General features: G+C 44.2%; 1 long non-coding RNA gene across 3 annotated transcripts in view; it reads left to right on the top strand.

Annotated features, from left to right (window-relative positions):
• Nucleotides 1-4901: 4901 nt before the first annotated feature.
• LOC122687030 overlaps nucleotides 4902-18738 on the top strand; it is a 132257-nt gene continuing 118420 nt past the window's right edge. For all 3 annotated transcript variants that reach the window (XR_006338992.1, XR_006338993.1, XR_006338994.1), the window contains exons 1-3: nucleotides 4902-5089; nucleotides 12926-13008; nucleotides 14000-14074. This is a non-coding gene — a long non-coding RNA (uncharacterized LOC122687030). The remainder of the gene's footprint in view (nucleotides 5090-12925; nucleotides 13009-13999; nucleotides 14075-18738) is intronic.

Here is an 18738-nt window from a genome sequence, read left to right as displayed (position 1 = left end):
TTTTTTCTCTAATCTGGAATAGTTTGTGTAAGATTGTTATTACTTCTTCCTTAAATGTTTAGAATTCCAAGTGAAGCCAATTTATCTGGTGATGTCTTCGTGGCAAGGTTTTTAAATGACAGAATCAGTTTAAAAATAAACATAGGACTATTCATTTGGTCCATTTATTCTTGTGTTAGTTTTGATGAGTTCTTTTCTTCAAGGCATATGTCCATTTCATCTAAGTTTTATAGTTATCCTCTGATCTTTTTTAACGTCTGTTAACCTAGCATTAGTAATTTGTGCTTTTTTGCCCTTTTTTTTTTGTCTTGTTAAGAGTTATGGTCTTGCTAGTCTTGTCAAAGAAATCTGTTTTTGATGTGGTTGTTTATTTTCTATTTTGTTGATTTTTTTTCTCTCTGTATCATTTCCTTCTTCCTACTTTCTTGGTATTTTATTTGCTCTTCTTTTCCTACCTTCTTGGAGTGGAAATTTTTATCATCACATTTCAAACTTTCTTTTGTAATATATTTATGAATAAATATGTTCACCTATATTTCCTTATAACACAGACTTTGCTGTATCCATAACTTTTAGGTCATATTTTTATAATCTTTCACTTCAAAGTATTCTCTCATTTCCATTGTGATTTTTTTTCTTTGACTCATGGATTAATTAGAAATGTATTTGCAAATATATGAAGATTTCCTAGTTATCTTTTTTATTGATTTAGAGATTAATTCTACTGGAGCCAAAAAAATATGTATTGTGAATCAGTCCTTTTATATTTGTTCATACTTGCTTTAGGGTCCAGTGTATGACCTATGTAAGTGAATAATGTCCTCCTTATACTGGAAAACGTTGTGTTGTGTAGTTATTGGGTACAATGTTCCACACATTACAAGGATAAATATTGTTAATCTTGTTGCAGATCATCTGTAGTCCTGATTTTTGATCTGCATGTTGTACCGACTACTGAGAGGTACTTTTTAAAAAATGTTAACTGTGATTGTGGATTGGCTTCTGTTTCTCTTTAGTTTTGTCAGTTTATGCCTTATGTGCTTTGAAGTTATGTCTCGATATTTAAGTTTTATTCATTATGTTTTTTGAGTCATTAGTTACTTAGAGGTACGTTACTTGGATTTCTTGCTGTTACAGTTTTTAGCAAAGGCACAGGCAGTAAAATTTATTTCTTATAAAGAACAATTGAGGGACTTCCCTGGTGGTTCAGTGGTTCAAACTTCGCCTTCCAGTGCAGGGGATGCAGGTTGATCTCTGGTTGCCGGGCTAAGATCCCGCATGCCTCACGGCTAGAGAACCAAGACACAAAACAGAAGCAATAATGTACCAAGTCCAGGAAAGACTTTAAAAATGGTCCACATCAGAAAAATCTGTTTTTAAAAAGAATAATTGATAACGAAGTTGATTTTTTTCTGCCATCCCGTGCTTTAGAATCCTGTTGGCTGTGTCCCACTTCAGAGTTATTAACTGTGGACTCACCAATTAAGCTGATTATATACTATTGGCAGCACCAGTCACTTTGATCCCATGATAAATTAAGCTAAATCTTCACATTTGTATTGCTCAGTTCTTTCCTTCTCTCTCAAACCCTGGGTTGGGTGACTCGGATTCTGTTGCTCTTACTGGTTTTTAAATACTATCCTATGACTGTACTCTCTGAGATTCTGATATCTTATATACTAGAGAGAATCTGATTTAACCAAGATGACCTCATCCCAAAGTGATTTAGGGTACATAATCACAGTCACAAGTATAAGCCAGCTCCCAGATTTTTTGAGAATAAAAACATGAATCCTTTACATCACTGAACTTTGCAATATTCATTGTAGATGATTTCTTGAACAAAATAAGGAGGCAGTTTTCTTGCTTGGTGGCCAATCTGCCAGCTACAGAATCATCCGTAATCTGAAGCATAAATTTAATGTAAAATTCAGTTTGGTTTATAGCCAGCGGCTTCTGAGAATTTTCCATGGAATTTTGGTGGTCGGCAAAGAGGACTTGCTGGAATAGAAATATCACAGCTTCTGTGCTGTGTGCAGATAGTTACTGGGTGTGATGAAGGAGCCACTCTCTAACTGAGCCCATATTCTGAGCAATTAGGCCACGTGCCAAAACTGTGAAGGCTCAAATGCCAAGTTGCCTGTAGGGAGATTTAGCAACCAAGCCGTGGCTCGCCTACCAGCAGGGGGCGCTCCAGGCTCCCCGATCGCCGTGCCAGCCTGGCAGAGCGGCATCAGCTGCCAGCCCGGCCGCTGCTGGCTTCTCCGCGCTCTCCCCAATGCCGCCTCTGTCCCCGTCCTCTTGCCCATCGGCCCTCCATCTGCCTGCCACTCGAGTGGTGGGCGCACGGTTGGGGGCACCTTAGTGGCTGAGTCGTGACACCAGCTGACACATTGCATTCACCTTTCCTGTGCCTCCTCCCCTCTCCTCACCCCCCTGCGCAAGCCCCTTCTCCAGCTTGGCAGCTCGAAGGGAAAGGACTGCCAATTCCTGTTTCATAACATTTCAAGGGCTCCATTCTGAGGCTCTGGAGTATCCTGGCACTCAAGGAAACTGAGCGCGGGGGTGGGAAAGAGAGAGCTACATGAGGGATTATGGGCATCCAGGCACCCCAGCCTGCACCCAGCAAAGCCAGGGGAAACCGTGAACAAGAGTTGCCTTTGTAACTCCAAAATTTTATCAAGATGAGCTGAAATCTGGTTCTGTCACTTCCTCATTCTGCTGTGTCCCACAACCCCCTGTCCAACCCCCCCAACACACACACACAAAACCCAAAACAGAATAGTGCAATTTCTTAACAATTTGACTTTTATCCAGAACTGAGGCTCTTTATTTGTTCGAGCTAGGCATTTGGTCCAAGATTCTCTAATTCTTTCTGTGGGAACTTGAATCAGCACCCCCTTCCCCAAGCCCCCACAGAAGAAGCAGATGGGGATCTTGGCGAGGTCCGGAAGTCCGTCTCAACTTGGACAGGTTGAGAGTTCTGTTTGCCAGGCTGACTTGCTTGTAATTAAAAAGCTTATCCTCCTCCTTTTTTGCACTTCTGAACTTATCTGAGGCATCAAGAGAGTATTTAATCACGCGTAGAGACAAATCTGTCCGTCTAAGTGAAAATCTGCATTTGAAGTCAAGGGCTTACCAGCAGCGGTGAGTCATCAGGCTGGTAAGAGCGAGGGGGCGTCTTCAGTGTTCTGTGCAGTCAGGGCTGGGGGTGCAGCCCTCCCTGTTTCCCCTTCCTGTCTGTTTGCACCTCCAGTCCCTCAACTAAAGCTATGCATGTGTGCTCAGTTGCTAAGTCATGTCTGATTATTTCCAACCCCATGGACAGTAGCCCACCAGGTTCCTCTGTTCATGGGATTTCCCAGCAAGAATACTGGAGTGGGTTGCCATTTCCTTCTCCAGAGAATCTTCCCGACTCAGGGGTTGAACCTGTGTCTCCTGCAGGTGGATTCTTTACTGCTGAGCCCCCTGAAAAGTCCTCACCGAGGCTGTGCCTACACTAGACACCCCTGGACTTTGGGATTCTAAAGAGGGTTTTGGGTCTTACTAGTGACACTTAACTGACACCAGATCATCCGTGTTTATCTGCTTTCTAATACTGAAAAGAAAATAACTCATTAGTCTTGACATCTTAATGTGTGAGCGTTCTGAGAAAAAAACTTGCTCCTTTGGATTAAGTTTTGCTCATTGTCAGATTGAATGCATGTTAGAGACTTAAGAACAAAGTGAGATATGACCTTTTGCAGCTCTTGGGGTAATAAGAACTCAGAGTTGTTTTCAGAAATACCTGTTTTTTCTTTCAGATGTTTCAAAGCGGTTGAGGAGCTGGGGTCTTCTCCCTTGCGCGCCATTGTGTGCATGCTAAGTCGCTTCAGTTGTGTTTGACTCTTTGCGACTCTGTGGACAGTACCCTGCTAGGCTCCTATGTCCATGGGATTCTCCAGGCAAGAATACCTCTCCCTTGGGGAGCTCTCAATTGGGGCTTTGGCGATTTGGAGGGGTGGCTTTGGAGGGGGCAGCGGCAGGAAGCATTGCAGTTGGTGGCCCCCCCTGTGAGGGAAGAAGAGTGTTATTTCTCTGTGTGTTGATGGCGGGAGCGTTTAATGATCTCATCAGAGTTGTGTCCACACTTCTGGGGCAGGAGGAGAAGATGGCACTTGTAGGGGCTTCCTTACAGGTTGGCAAGGACTGTGCTGGGAGTGTCATTCTCTGGTTCTTCGGCATCCCTGCCACAGACAGCTCCCATGCTTGCTCAGAATTCTGCCAGGAAGGCACGAGAAGTGCCCATTGTCCAGCTTGCTTGGGTAGCCGTGTAGGGATGAGCTCTGAAGACACAGTGGAAGGACGAAGATGCCTTGCTGCAAGACCAGAGCTTCATCTTCCAAGATGGAGACGCGTCAGCAGGAGATGAGACCCGCTCTGAGTCAGCCCTGCTCTGACCCCGCTCTGCCCTAAGCAGCCACTAACGATGGGCTTCACCAGTCCTTCAGACAACCCCGCGGTCACCGGGGTCTCCTCCAGAACCTGGTGGTACAGTCAGGCACACTCAGATCACTCCCGCTCACATTCATTTATGCTGTTTTGTTCTACTTGCAAGTTTAACACACGCATCTCTGTCTCTCTCTTTCACACCAGGCACAATGAGATTTAGTAACCCATTTTAATGAGGCAATTATATTTCAACTCTATTATGTGCAATTATCCACTCACTTCAATTGCTTCAGCTGGAGAGCCCAGTGCTGAGGTCCTGCTGGCACTCGCTGGCTGGCCCCTGGGGCAGCGGGGTGGCCGGGCCGGGGAGCGCCGGAGCCTGGACACTCCCCCCGCCCCTCCCCACGCTCTCCGCAGGTGGCTCCCGAGACCACAGGGCCGGGAAGACTGCAGTTCCTGGCCCAGCCAGCGGAGCTCTGGATTGCCGCCTGGGTGGCCCAGCGCTTTCTCATCTGCTCTGCTGTGCTGACAGGGCTGTTTACCCAGGCCCGGAGCCCCAGGCAGCCGTCAAGCTTGGAGGGCCCAGAAAACAGACTTGGATAATCAGAGCGGTGTCCCCTCGGTCTGGTGTCTTTTCCTGGAGTCAGCTAGGCTTCAGGTACCTAGGGGAGGGTGTGGATGGTGGGGTCTTCTGTATGCCCTTCCTACCTTTGCAGATAAGTCCCAGGGGTAACTTAAAAAAAATAATAAGATTTTCATTATACCTGTGAAAGTGAAAGTCCTAGTTGCTCAGTCAAATCCAACTCTTTGCGACCCCATGGACTATATTTGTAGCCCGCCAGGCTTCTCTGTCTATGAGATTCTCCAGGCAAGAATACTGGAGTGGCTTGCCATTCCCTTCTCCAGGGGATCTTCCCAACCCAGGGATCAAACCTGGGTCTCCCACACTGCAGGCAGATTCTTTACTGTCTGAGCCACCAAGGAAGCCCTCATTATATTTTCTTCATTTAAAATAATATATCTGAAAAAAATAATAAAATAAATAAAATAAAGTAATATATCTAATTTATATGGTGGTGTGATGCATAACAAAGTGGTGACCCATGGACTTAACCCCTCAGCTTAATAACTAGAATGTTCCCAACACTTCTGCATCTACCTGTGGGCATTGGGACTTGCCCAGTGTGGTTCAGTGATAAAGAATCCGCCTGCAATGCAGGAGTTGCAGAGACATGGGTTCAATCCTTGGGTTGGGATGATCCCCTGGAGAAGGAAATGGCAACCCACTCCAGTATTCTTGCCTGGAGAATCCCAAGGACGGAGGAGCCTGGCAGGCTACAGTCCGTGGGATTACAGAGAGTCGGACACGGCTGAGGTGACGGCACACTCACATGGCCATTTGTTCCACCCTTGCCTGCATTTAGAGGGGATCATTTGCTTGGACTTGGTCCCTACCTTTCCCCTGATTTTTTAGCAGTTTTACCAAGGATGTATGTATACACATTCGTTATTCATTAGTTTTACTTGCTTTGAGTTTAATTGAAATGGTGTCATTCTATAGGTAACCTTCTGTAGCTTACACTTTGCATAGTGTGACGTTCAAGATTCATCTTTGCAATTGTTTTGAGTTGTGGTTCATTTATATTCACTGCTATGTAATGTCCCAAGTTATCTGTCCATCCTCCTGTCAAAGGAACTTTTGGCTTTTCCAGATTGTTTTGTTTTGTTTTGTATTATGAACAGTGCTTCCATAACATTCCTATGTACATACGCAATGCATGAGAATTCCTCTATCTTGAAGTGAAATTTCTGGATTGTAGAGCATGAAAATGTTCAAGATTATAAGAGAGTGCCAAATTGTTATCTAAAGTGATTGAACCAATTCATAGCCCCTCCAGCCAGGCAGGTTTATTTTTTTTTCCCCCCAATTTTCCAGGTTCCTAAGTGTTCTATGCCCAATGTGACATAACAGTTATGAGCCTTTTTGGATATGAATTCCAGATGTTGGCTCTGGGACCTTTCAAAAATTAGCTGTTCTCCCTAAGCTCAGTTTTCTCATCTGTAAAGTGAGGGGAAATACTTGAGTACAGTACCTACTGTCTAGTGGTCACTTTGGCACACTCCTTGCCTTATGAAAATGCAGCATCCCCCAGCAATCCAGCACCTTAACGTTGCCAAGTGAAGCTAACCCAGATCTCTCGTGCTGTTGTTGAGGACACACTAAGTCCCCTGCATACGAACGACTTCTGCTGTGAGAGCCCGTCGTTGTTCAGTCGCTCAGTCATGTCTTCCTTACTCCACGGACTGCAGCGCGGCAGGCTTCCCTGTCCTTCACCATCTCCCGGAGTTTGCTCAAACTCGTGCACCGAGTTGGTGCTGCCATCCAACCCTCTCATCCTCTTTTGCCCCCTTCTCCTGCCCTCAATCTTTCCCAGCATTGGGATCATTTCCAATGAGTCGGCTGTTCGTATCAGGTGGCCAAAGTATTGGCGCTTCAACTAACAAAGCTCGTCTAGGCGACCGGCTAACACAGTTAGCGGGCAAGCTGCCATTTCACTCACATCTGACCTTGATGGAACGCACGTTCACACCTTTGGAAGTTCTCAACTTGAAGGTTCCTACGTAGGGGGCTTACTATATTAGCTATGTAGTACCATTCACAATTTAAATCTGTTCTGCAAAAAGAATGAAAGATCAGTAAGCTATCAGAAGGTATAAACATTTTCTGGCTTGTATCAAAGGTGGTTATTTGGTGATTTACTTAATTAACACCCACTGCTACTGCTGGTGTCTTTTACATATTAGTTGGGTTTTCTCTTCGGGCTGTGCCCTCTGAGACCAGTACGAAGCATGAGCTACACCAAGGCTTCCTCTCACTGGAGCTGCCCTCAGAGGCAGCTGATGATGCTACGAGGCGTAACACTAGGACGGGGCTTTTCACAAAGCACATTTCCATAAGATCTGTGTTGTCTCCCCACCAGGGTCCTCAGAGTGAAATGTTACTTCTATTCCCATTTTTACAGATGAAGAAACTGAGAGTAAGAGGCAACTAAGTGACTTGTGTTATGTAAATTGCAGAAGCTTGACTGAGGTCTCCTGTCACTAGATCTTGAGTTTCCCCACTTTCTCGCCATGTCTTGCTGTGTCATGCTCCCTAGTACATGTGTTTATTCATTTCTCCTTTCTATGTTATTCAATATAATCCACTTGATTATTTAAAAACTAAAGGAAATCTATTTGTGTCTTCGGAGGTGGCTCTAGCCAGTAGCCAGTAACCAGAATACTGAAGAAAGTTCGCTGTCAAATTTGCTTTAAGAACAGTTCAAGAATTAAACGATAAAAGGCTTATTCATAATGAAAACGGCTTAAGATCATGCACTTTAATTTCTCCCAGTTAAGTTTTAATGACTGAAAAGTTTGGTGACAACTGAAGCGTATATTTCCTGCATATGTATTGCTGGGAGGCTTTTTCACCAGTTTCCACTGCCTCACTGTCTTCTCCTCTCCTTTCTACAAGACCTCACTTGGTAACATTGATCATTTTTTTTAATGTTCACTTTCACTAAAAAACCCCCTGTCGTTTTCTGGGCTCAGGCATTAGCCGCTCCTTGGTGACCGCGTTTCGTGTTTGTGTAGCTGCAGCTCAGATGGTGTGGGCTCAGCTGTGGTGCAGCCCAGCAAGGGGGCACAGCGCCACCGCCTGGGTCATTTCACTCAAGGCTGGGAGATGAGAACCCCTCAATCAGGGCCTGTCCTGCCCTTTGGAGTCTCACTCAGCAGATCAAAGACCCAGCAGTCTTTCTGTCCGACTTCCCACGGATGCCGAAAGGCACTTGCCTCGCTCAGGTCTCACTGCGAGATTTCCAAGCACTTCCTTTGTGCACCGTCTCGGTGGTGAGCAAGATCAGCCAGGGGTGTTTGTCCCAGAGGCATCCAGATGGAGGTCGAGTGTGCGGGGAGGCTCAGCCTTCGCCAGGTCTCCCCCGCGAGACCCAGCCCTGCTGCCAGTCCTGTCACAGCGTGGTCACTGCGGACGCTGACTGGACCCTGGAGCAGGGAGTGGAGGAGTAGCGTGGTCCAGTGCCCTTGGTCTCGGCAGGACGGTCCTGACTTAAGCCCTGACTTGGGGTGCTCCCCTGGGGGAGGCACTGTGACTTCACTGACCCTTACCTTCCTTCCAGACAAGGTTCCTGCCCTCAGGGAGCTTCTCGTCTTGACTTCCTCAGCTCTCCCCTGTGTGAGGGCAAGAGCTGGGTCTTAGTTTGTGTTCTTTGCAAGGACACCTGCCCCTGAACCGACTTGGTCACTGAACATCAGAGGTGTTCCAATAAACACCTGAAGTAGACTTTCCTAAACTTACTCCCGGCCCTGTGGGCTCACATCATTTACCATCTCTTTCCTAGCTCAGGGACCCTTCCCAGACTCCCCTTCCTGGCCTGAGAGCTCAGTTCTTGACCTCTTATGGATGGTATCAGCAGGCAAGCACTTGACCCTGTTTACACTCTCTTCTGAAAACCTAAAAAGATCCCTCTGGCAATTACCTTGGGCTCTCTTGTCCCTGCTGAGGAACTGAAGGGTTTTCCAGAGCATCCGTCTGCTAGCTAGAAGTCCTAGTCTCAGACAAGCAACCCGCTGGCAGAGACCCACACTCCCGTCACTGTCCTTCTATATGCCCACCATTGTGAATCACAAGCTTGGGACCGGCACTTTGTGTATTTCACGTCTCACCCTCACATCAACCCCACGAGGCAGACCTCGGTGTTGCTGTTGTTCAGTGAGAATCAGGAGGATCTGGGGAGTCGAGGGCTGTTCCCCAGTGGCAGAGCAGGGATCACAGCCAATTCTGTCCCCTCTCTGCTCTTCTGATCTCTCCACTCTTCCTCCATGCCAGCTACAGGAAGGGAAAAATAGCAGATCGGTCTCCAAGGTGATCAAAGGAAAGAGACTGGCCTTCCGAGAGTGGAGCTCATTTGGGAAGAGGGTTGAAGCAGCAGTGAGTGCTGTCCAAGTGGACTTCCCTGGCTGTTGGGAGGGAGGGCACTTTGTGAGATCTGTATCTCCTAACAGTGAGAGCCCTGAGCGCTGGAGGTTGCTTGTGAGGCTTCTGATAGACAAAAACAGTTTTTATGCCATTTGTACATTTTCCCACTAACAACCAAAGAGGCTGGGACACCATGATTTTCAATAATTAGAAGCTGATTATCTGTTTCTGAGTCAGCTTTGATCAGAACAGGTGGGAAAGAAACACAAGGTCTGAACTGAAGATTGTCTGATTTTAGATTGGCGATCTAATTTTAGATATACTAATCCAATCAGTCAGTGAAGACTCAGGCTATTAGCTCTGGTCTAGAGTAGAGTAGTTATGGGAATATAGGAATTCTGCCCCAGCCCAACTTCAACCAGGACACTTTTAAAGGCTGGTAGTTTTGTAGAACTAGGTACTTCCTTTCCTATGACTTGAATCCCATCCACCTAATGGTCAGCTGCTTACTATTTAAAAGTAAATGTGTTCCATACAATAAGAAACGCTGTGATAGCTTGTGTAACCAAGCACTCTCCGCCACTGCCACTGCTGGCTCTGTGATTCGCCTTTTCATACTGTTCATGGGGTTCTCAAGGCAAGAACGCTGAAGGGCAAAGGAGAACCAGGCCTTGGGCGTCCCTGGTGGCTCAGAAGGTAAAGCATCTGCCTGCAGTGTGGGAGACCCAGGTTCGATCCCTGGGTCCGGAAGATCCCCTGGAGGAGGGCATGGCAACCCCCTCCAGTATTCTTGCCTGGAGAATCCCCATGGACAGACGAGCCTGGCGGGCTGCAGTCCACGGAGTCACAAAGAGTCGGAAATGACTGAGCGACCTAGCACAGCACAGACTTGTGTAAGACCTAGCATGCTCTACTCCAGTCTGTCCAGGTGGAAACAGAAATTATGAATCCACTGACATTTTTTTGTTTGCTCCATGATATCTAACTATTGGCTGAAATGAACCAAAAAACTAATCATGAAAAGGAACTTGAAGGTTGTAGGGAGTTTGGGTAGATTGGTGTAAAATAACCAGGTGAAAACCCATGTGTGTGTGTGGTGTGTGCTGAGTGAACAGACCCCAGAGTGGTCCCCCCACATTCACAGAGGGGAGGTTGTCTAACTGCAGGAAAGGGCCCAGCCGACTGCTTCCCTCAGTGTGTTAACAGGAGGCAGGCTTGTGTTAACAAGCCCAGGCAGGCTATCCAGAGAGTGCTCACCAATATGCCCCAAGTTCATACCTGCCAAAGGAAACCTTAGTCTCAGCTTTCAATGTCTTCTGTATTCTCTACTTTTCCCCAAACTTCATTTAATTTTAAAGCTTTATAAATGTAATGCACATTTTGAGACTCCTTTCCCCTTTAAGGTTTTGAAAAAAATCTGAGAACTATATTTAGTGTTTTGTACAACTTACATTATTCTCAAAAGCTTTTCTATTTGATCTGTGGATTTAGGGGGCAAGGAATTTCTTTCCTATAAATTTTAATACTGGCCCTTTGGTCAATCTGCTTGTTTATAATTATTTTTATCAGTGGTTTGGGCCCAACTTTTTAAAAATATTTTTACATCTAGAAAGTTTGCAAAGAGGCAAAATTTATAAAGTTTGCATTTTCATGTTATTGAGAAATCCTTGTCGTTATATTCAGGAAATTCCCAGGAATGAGATTGGTACAAAATTCATTGGTAATGATGACATAAAATAGGAATTATGAAAACACAAAGCCACAATGATGTCACTGGAATAGCAATGAAATATCAACACTTATCTAATAAATATTCTTTTAAAGATAAAGCAAATATCAACACTTAGACTGGGGAATAGGCACCTCCATTGCTTTCCCAGCCCCCAAGGAAGGTCTGCTTTTACTGAGAGGTCGGCAAGTGTAAGAATGGGCAGCGTCCCCAGGACTCGGGCCTCAGGGTCCCATCCTCCCTCTGTCTCCTGTTACCTAAGGCAGGTTACCCTGGGAAAGTCACACCGCCTTCTAGTGCCTCATATTTCTCACTGGTGAGATGGGGATAATAGTTTGTGACTCAAACTAAAACACATAAAAAGTGTAGGATAACACAGCGCACAAAATAAGCATTCACAGGATGATGTTGTTCAGTCACTAAGTATCTGACTCTTTGTGACCCCATGAACTGCATGCCAGGCTTCCCTGTTCTTCACCGTCTCCTGGATCTTGCCCAACGTCATGTCCATTGAGTCAGTGATGCCACCCAATCATCTCATCCTCTGTCGCCCTCTTCTCTTCTTGCCCTCAGTCTTTCCCAGCATCAGGGTCTTTTCCAATGAGTCGGCTCTTCGCATCAGGTGGCCAAGCTATTGGAACTTCAGCTTCAGCAGCAGTCCTTCCAGTGAATATTCAGGGTTGATTTCCTTTAGGATGGACTGGTTTGGTCACTAGATGTTAGCTATTCTTATTTTCATTACAGTTATATTGCTGAAATTTGGATTGAAGGAAAAGAAAAAAAAAGTGCATACCTCAATGATCTCTACCCATTTCATCCTTGGTATAGCAGGCAAAGTTCTAGACAAAGAGTGAGGACATGAGGTGGATGAACCTAGAACCTATTGTTCAGAGTGAAGAAAGTCAGAAAGAGAAAGATAAATATCATATTCTAACACATATATACAGAATCTAGAAAAATGGTACTGAAGAATTTATTTACAGGGCAGCAATGGAGAAACAGACATAGAGAATAGACTTATGGACTTGGAGAGAGGGGAGGAGAGGGTGAGATGTGTGGAAAAAGTAACATGGAAACTTGCTTTCAGTTCAGTGCAGTTCACTCGCTCAGTCGTGTCTGACTCTCTGCGACCCCATGAATTGCAGCACGCCAGGCCTCCCTGTCCATCACCAACTCCTGGAGTTTACTCAAACTCATGCCCATTGAGTCAGTGATGCCATCCGACCATCTCATCCTCTGTTGTCCCCTTCTCCTCCTGCCCCCAATCCCTCCCAGCATCAGGGCTTTTCCAGTGAGTCAACTCTTCCCATGAGGTGGCCAAAGTACTGGAGTTTCAGCTTCAGCATCAGTCCTTCCAAAGAACACCCAGGACTGATCTCCTTTAGGATAGACTGGTTGGATCTCCTTGCAGTCCAAGGGACTCTCAAGAGTCTTCTCCAACACCACAGTTCAAAAGCATCAATTTTTCGGCGCTCAACTTTCTTCACAGTCCAACTCTGTAAAATAGATAGCCAATGGGAATTTGCTGTATGGCTCAGGAAACTCAAACAGGGGCTCTGGATCAACCTAGAGGGGTGGGATGGGGAGGGAGATGGGAGGGAGGTTCAAAAGGGAGGGGATATATGTACACCTATGGCTGATTCAGGTTGGGGTTTGACAGAAAACAACAAAATTCTGTAAAGCAATGATTTGTCAGTAAAAAAATTAATTAATTTTAAAAAAAAGAAAAAGAGTGAAGACATCTGGATTCCTGGCTTTGACTCACTCTGGCTTTGTACCTCCAGGGACTTGGTTTCCTCAGCACTAAAATGAGAGGGTTGTCCTGGAGACCCTGAACCCTTCACCTCTAACGTCAAAGAGTGCTCATGTGAGTCAATAAAACCCTAAGAATTTATTTTTTAAATGTAGTGTTACATCTTAATTCATCAAAACAAAATAAAGCATCCAGATGCCAGTTAAAGTGAGAGATGGAAATATTCTAAAACTATCTTTTCAGAGATATTTCTGAAAGATATTTTTTAAGGCAAAATTTTGATCAACAAAGAGTTGGGAAAATATGACTGTGTTTAAAAAGCTAAAGAAAACAACTGCAGGAGAATAGTAATATCAGCTCTTTTATTCTAGTGTCTGTCTTTGTTTCTAGGAACCATTAAATGAAACAAAGGGGCAGAGGAAGGAGGAGGCATTGAGGGAGCAAGAGAAATAAAGTACAATGTGTGTGTCATGTGCGGTTGTTATTTTAAGAAAATGTATTTCTGACCAATTTTATTCAAAGAATAAATCAGCAAACACCCAATAACAATCTGCCCCAAGATTTTTTCCTCCAATATAGACCTAATCAAAATAATCAAGTAGTGTCAAAGAAAGTTTCCAGTAAAATGACTGTCTCTATTATTTCCAATGTTATTGTTCAATATTAGCCATGGTGGAGTTGCACAGTCCCCTTGCCTGGTAATCTTAGCTGAGTAAATATTAATACTATGCATTTTCCCCTTGGAAAAATGAAGGCCAACAATGGGAAAAGATGTCACAAATGTTTTGCAGCTTTATTATAAATATTTTATGAATGAATCAGAGAAACTAAAGATGAAAAAGCCCACGAACTCTTGCCAGTACCCTGATGTGTACTGCTGTATACTTTTAAGTGGTTTGTCTGATCTCATTTTTAGTGACTCAGGTTATAGGGAATTTACCACTTCCCTTAAAGCCACTTTCCAAGTGGAGACCATCTCGCCTGCTAGGAAAGTTTGACAAATTCCCCTTGCTTTGTTTGATTTTCTCATTAATCTCATTTGATTTAGGCTATTTAACTGCATATCTTTAGTGTCTTTAGATTCTTCATTGTTTTCAACCTCTAGGTTGTTGCAGAGCACCAGATTTGAGCTCCCAGCATCATACAGTGAACTCCCACTGGGCTATTTATTTTATATATGGTAAGTTACATGTTTCAGTGCTATGTTTTCAATTTGCCTCTTCCTCTCCTTCCCCCACTGTGTCCACAAGTCAGATCTCTATGTCACCATCTCCATTGCTGCCCTGCAAATCAGTTCATCAGTACCAACTTTCTAGATTCTATATATATGCATTTATACACGATATTTGTTTTCCTCATTCTGACTCACTTCACTCTGTATAATAGGCTCTATGTTCATCCACCTCATTGACTCAAGTGTTCCTTCTTATGGTTGAGTAATATTCCATTTTCTTTTCTTTTCATTTAGCCTTTTTCTCGTCACTTTTTGCCTGGAAGAAAGCAAGCAATTTTTTTTTTTTTGCTTGTGGATAGATGAGCAGTAGCCATTGGTTTCATTCAACAAATTAACAACAACAGCAATGACAACGTGAATTGATCACTTACTATGTCAGGCGTTGTCCTAAACACTTTGTATGCATTGTCTCATTTGTTGAGCACCTACTATTTGCCGGATACCAGGAAAGCAAAGTTAAATACGATCCTGCAGTTTTTGACAATGAGCTTATAGTGACCTGGAGGGGACAAGCATTCAGACAGGTTCTGTCCGCATAGCGTACCCCAAGCATGGGGCTGTCTTCAGGGTACTGTTGGAGAGTGGAGGATGAGTGTTCACTCCAGCAGTGAAGAGAAAGACTTGAGGGAAGGGGTCAGGTGGAGTGAGGGATAATACCCCAGATGAGATGAACTCCAGGCCCCGTCCTTAAAGAGTCAGAAAGGGTGTGTGGAGTTAGAGAGAAATTACATAGAGTTCAACGGTATTAAGTTGAAAATCAGGAGGATTGTTGGGAGGTAAGCCAGGCCAGGGTCAGACTGTAGAAAACTCTGTATTACCTGGTAGAAAACTTGGACTTTGTTCTAGATTTTAAGCGGAGGAGTGTCACGGCTGCTGTGTGGAAAACCTCTACAGAGGCAGAGCTACTGTACCTGGGGCAATCTGCCCTGGTGAGACGCAGTGAGTGTTGGGATTCTGCAGCCAGGGTAGCTGTTGTTTTTGCCTTTTCATACTGTCTCTGGTCCCCATACACGGGCCTCTGGATAGGCTGCCTGAGAGTCCTGAAGCCAGTGATGACTGGCTTTCCCCAGGGTGAGTGACCCAAAAGAGAGCTAGCAGAAGGGGCTATATGGTTTATCCTCACTTAAGAAGCATATTTCCTCACTTACATCACATTCTACTCATTAGAATGGAGCTCTAAGTCTGATTCAAATCAAGGGAGGAGGAGAATTATACACCACTTCCCTGGTGGCTCAGATGGTAAAGAATCCGCCTGCAATTCAGGAGACCCAGTTTCAATCCCTGGGTTGGGAAGATTCCCTGGAGAAGGGAATGGCTACCCCCTCCAGTATTCTTGCCTGGAGAATCCCAAGGACAGAGGAGCCTGGTGGGCTACAGTCCATGGGGTTGCAAAGAGTTAGACACGACTGAGTGACTAACACTTTTTGAAAAGAGGCCTTTTAAAGAATTGTGCCCATATTTTTACACCGTCACACTGTGTAACCTTGGGCAATTTATTTCTTTATTTTTAAGATTTTCCTGATGTGGACCATTTAAAAAAAGTCTTTATTGAATTTTTTACACATGGCTTCTGTTTTACATTTTTGGGTTTTTTTTTTTTGGCCCCGAGGCATGTGGGATCCCTGATCAAGGATAGAATCTGCAACCCCTGTGTTCGAAGGCAAAGTCTAACCACCACACAGACAGGGAAGTCCCCAGGCAATTTATTTAAAATCTCTGTGCTCCAATTTCTTCATCAGTAAAATAAGAATGATATTAGTATCTGCCCTGTAGAGTTGTAAGAATAAAATGAATTAATGGGGAGACCTGGAAACAGTCCAGGATATATGATAAGTGCTCAATAAGTATTAGCAGCTGTTATGCTGATTACTACCTCTATTCCAGACCTCTAGCCTGTGATGGAGCTGATCTGGAGGCAAGAGCAACGTACGCTGCCACCAGTGATGGGTTCCCCTTAAACTGGTCCTTCTTCCTAACCAGGGTTATCTCCACACCCTCCAGTTGGGCTTTGACAAATGTAGATGCTGTTCTTACCTAGGCTGGGGACCCAGGACAGGCAGGATGTTTTCTATTTGTTATAAAGGCTCATTCTTTTCTCATCAGAGGAAGTGGGTCTAGAAAGGTGCCAGCCAGATTATGTGACTTCTCAGGTTCAAAGGCACCTAACAGTCCTGCAGAAATCAGAGGTATAAATCCCAGCTGAGCCATGCGGAGCTACCCAAGAACCTTTGAATAGATCCTTTCAGATTCTTAGGGTGGCTTCACTGAAGAAGGACTCCTCCACAACTCTGTCCTGAAGTCACCTCAGAAAGCTGTGTCTCTGACATCATAAGAAAGGGACCCAGGGCGGGAAATCACTGCAGTATCATCCACTTCAGTTTCTGAGAACTGAGCTATCAGGAAAAAAGTATTGTGGGAATGTTTGAGAAACTGGGTTCCAAATAGTCCTCAGAGATGTTATCCTAGATCAAATCAAATTAGTAAATATTTACTGGGTATCTAGTATGAGCAAGTCATGATATTTCCTAAACTGGAGGAAACTTTCTGATGGCCAAAGAATAAGTAGCATTTTATCCTGTGTGTGATCCTAGTGAGATTAACTGCCATTTGCGACAGTCAAAATTCATAGTGATATTCCAAAAACGTGTCAGGAAGTTTAATAAGGAAAAAGTTTTGAGGTTTTTACTTACAAACGCACTGTTCGCACTAGAAACCCAAATTGCTCCCTACTCATCCCAGGGACAGCCCTCAGACCAGGAAGCTTGCCTTCAAAAGGAGAGAAGAAATTTGATCGTGTGTGCAGATAGCTCAATTGTTAGTTGCTCAGTCAGCTCCGACTCTGTGACCCCATGGACTGTAGCCCACCCGTCTTCCTCTGTCCATGGAATTTTCCAGGCAAGAATATTAGAATGGGTAGCCATTCCCTTCTCCTGGGGATCTGACTGACCCAGGGATCAAACCAGGGTCTCCTGCTTTATAGGTGGATTCTTTACCGTCTGATCTCCCAGGTGGTGCTAGTGGTAAAACAACAACAACAACAAAAAAACAAACAATAAAAACCCGCCTCCCAATTCAGAAGATCTAAGAGATGCAAGTTCCATCCCTAGGTTGGGAAGATCCCCTGGAGGAGGGCATGGTAACCCATTCCAGTATTCTTGCCTGGAGAATCCCATGGACAGAAGAGCCTGGCGGGCTATATCCATGGGGTCACAAACAGTCAGACACAACTGAAGAGACTTAGCCCACAGATAACCCAAGTTCTGATAACTAACCAAATTAAAGTGAAAAGCTCAGAACTTTTCTTTCAATATATAAGGCAGCATAATGACTTATTCCAGGCAAGACGAGACGACCAAGAAGCAGAAAAGTCACCCTCAGGCGTGCATGCCCTGATGGCTGACCCTCCCCTGAAAGAAATCTCCCTTCCATTCAAAGGCAGTATGTGGGGTGAAGTAATTTACAAATTTTAATGCCACAAATGAGAATTATTATTTCTGGTCAGGTATTCATAGTAATATAGTTTCTCAAAGTATTTCACTTTCAGCTAATTTAGTAGAAGACAACTTCAGGGTCAATATTTGGATATTTTATATATATAATTACTGAAGGAGATCTGAAGCTATTTGGACATAGAATATTATGATCAAGTTCAAGCACAGAATTTTCAAGCAAAATTTACCTTTTCGGTTTTTTTATTTAAAAAAATTTTTATTGGCATACAGTTGCCTTACAATGTCGTGTTAGTTTCTGCTGTATAGTAAAGTGACTCAGCTATGCATAGACATATATCCCTTCTGTTTTGGATTTCTTTCTCATTTAGGTCACCACAGAGCACTAAATGTCCCCTTTGCTATACTGTAATTTCTCATTAGTTATCTCTTTTATATCCATCGTATCAACAGTGTACACATAACCTGTGACTGATTCATGGTGATGTGTGGCAGAAACCAGCACAATATTGTAAAGCAATTATCTGTCAATTAAAAAAATTTTTTTAATTGTGCATTCATGTCAATCCCAATTTCCCAATTCATCCCCCCACCCGCTTTCCCCTTGGTGTCTATATGTGTGTTCTCTATGTCTCTGTCTCTATTTCTGTTTTGCAAATAAGATCGTCTGAGGACCTAGAGACTGTCATATTGAGTGAAGTCTGTCAAAAAGACAAAAACAAATATCATATGTTAATGCATATATGCAGGTTCTAGAAAAATTTACGTTTTTAAAACGGATGATGAACTACATAATTTCCCCTGGTGTTTATTCCCACGGAAGAACGCCACACAAGGAACCAGGCAGAGACACAAAAGGAGTCTTTTCCTGGCACAAAAGTCTACACAAGAAAAGGCGGGTGGTTCCCAGCCCCACGCACAGATGCGTGGCTGTGAACCAGGACCCCTCTTTTCTTCTTGGAAAATGTTCTCCAATTAGAGGAGGACACAAGGTGAACCTCTGCTAACTAAGTAAAAAGTCTGTTACTTTCTGCAACAGTGAATGCCATTGAGTTCCAGCAGCCATGCTGAATTCTTTTTCCTGCGAAGGCCCCATTTGGCCTCTAAATCTCTTTCACAACCCCTCCTCCCCTCTCTTAAAAATGTTTCCTATTCACTGTG

This window comes from Cervus elaphus, chromosome 30, assembly GCF_910594005.1.
Source record: "Cervus elaphus chromosome 30, mCerEla1.1, whole genome shotgun sequence".
Classification (NCBI taxonomy): Eukaryota; Metazoa; Chordata; class Mammalia; order Artiodactyla; family Cervidae; genus Cervus; species Cervus elaphus.
Note: the sequence above shows the minus strand (reverse complement) of the source record. Positions and strands in the feature narration are given on the sequence as shown.